The 1,896-nt window shown below is 55.9% G+C and overlaps 1 pseudogene; it reads right to left on the reverse strand.

The window, feature by feature from the left end:
• Positions 1 to 764: 764 nt before the first annotated feature.
• On the reverse strand, positions 765 to 1,361 carry LOC105311717 (annotated as a pseudogene).
• Positions 1,362 to 1,896: the final 535 nt, after the last annotated feature.

Below are 1,896 nucleotides of genomic sequence, written 5' to 3' on the forward strand. Positions count from 1 at the left end.
AGAGAGACAGAGAGAGAGAGAGAGAGTACAATTGAAGGGAAAACAAAAAGAGAAACAAAAACAAAAACCCGTATTTGGATGTTTTGTCAGGGCGATGAGCATGTCCGGCATGGCGACCTAGGAAGTCACTCCCATGTCTACGGGAAAGTCCACCTGACGCTCATTGCCCTTTATTGCTGTTGCCCAGGACGGGCTTATCAAAGAGGCCCTCTACTATTCAGACTTCCAAAGCCTTCATGTCGCTACCCAGCAGCGACAAACTAACATTTGCATCATTACGTGAGCTAAAATATTTCAGGCAAAGTCGGAAGACACCTTTTATTTTAATCCTGTCCAATCCCATTCTTCACTTCTTCCTTAGGGGCAACCGGTATCATGAATTCGATACCGCGTTCTTATACTTTAACTATGCACGAGCGCCCACATTCCCCAGGGCCTCAGACCACCTACCTCACCGCACCCCGATCTACCACATTGTTTGTAGGGGGACGATTGATTTTGTGTTTTCCAGGGTCCCACGGAATACCTTCTCCCTCCGTCCATGGAGATCCCGAGTCGGAGCAGAGACTCCTGGATACCAGCTTAAACCTTCGAAGGTGAGGGTTCCGCACACACCAATCAAGCAGAGACCTTTATTTATTTAGGAAGCAGTAACTTTATTGGAAGAAAACAACTTGTGAACATTTCGCAAGGGCAATACCGCAAGATGAATGCTCGGCTTGGTCACCACCGGAAGTCGTGGCTGTGGGAAAGGCAGTCCAGGCTCAGTTCTTCTTGCCGCTGTCGCCCAGGGTGAGCTTGTCAAAGAGGTAGTCCGCCAGGCCAGCTTCCGGGGACCCCATCTTGCGCAGGTTGGTGATATGGTCCCCCAACTCTTTGATGAACTTCGCCTTCTCGTGCAGGTAGTGACGCGTCAGGAAGTCGCACAGGTGGGCGTCGTTCTTGTCGGTGGCCAGCCGGTGCAGATCAAGCAGGCTCTGGTTCACGCGCTTCTCCAGGCTCAAGGCGCACTCCATGGCCCCCAGGCCGTTCTCCCATTCCTGTGGCTCAGGTTTCCTGATGTTGCGCAGGCGGATGCGGCCTCCACGCTGGTTCTGCAGCCACAGCAGCTTCTCCGCGGACTCCCTCTCCTTGCTCGACTGCTGCAGGAAGAACTGGCCGAAGTGCTTCAGGGCCACGTCCTCGCGGTCGAAGTGGAAGGCCATGGACTCGTACACGTAGGAGGCGTAGAGCTCCAGGTTGACCTGGTTGTTGATGGCGGCCTCACAGTCGGGGTGGTAGTTCTGGCGCACACACGGCGACGGCGATGGCGACGGCGGTGGCGGCGGCGGCGGCGGCGGCGGCGGCGGCGGGGTCGTCATGGTTGGCGGCGCTGGCGCGGGGGGCACGAAGGCCGAGGCAGCCGGGAAGCAGGAGCTGCCGGGTGGGCGGCAGCGGAGGCGGGGCCTCTGGGCGTCCCAGGGGTGGGCGACCAGGGCGGCCAGAGAAGACCTGCTGAGGTATTAGGCCGCGCTGGCCGTTAGCTCTGAAACGGGCCGGAAGAGGAAAACCGTTACTCCAGCGTCGCGGGGGCGGGGGGAGGAGGGGGCTCTGAGCGGGCCGCGTGTCATCGACGTGTTCCGGGTTCCATCGGAGCCTGGGTGGGGCAGGGAGAGTCTGCCCTGAGCGCCTGACATCTAATGAGTTTTCAGTTTTTCGATAATATTTCTGTTTCGCTAGAACTTTATCTGTCCTCTAATTGTCTCCGGCTATAGAAAACGTTTAATATTTTATAGATCCATTTTCTTCCCTTAAAATCGTGAGAATGTGAATTTCGATTTTTGACAAACTTCCCTCCCGTTTCCTGTATCGTGTCTGGGTTTCCCACACACTTCGCCCCCGAAATCGTTCTGGATT

This window comes from Pteropus vampyrus, unplaced genomic scaffold, assembly GCF_000151845.1.
Source record: "Pteropus vampyrus isolate Shadow unplaced genomic scaffold, Pvam_2.0 Scaffold1000006896, whole genome shotgun sequence".
Lineage (NCBI taxonomy): Eukaryota > Metazoa > Chordata > Mammalia > Chiroptera > Pteropodidae > Pteropus > Pteropus vampyrus.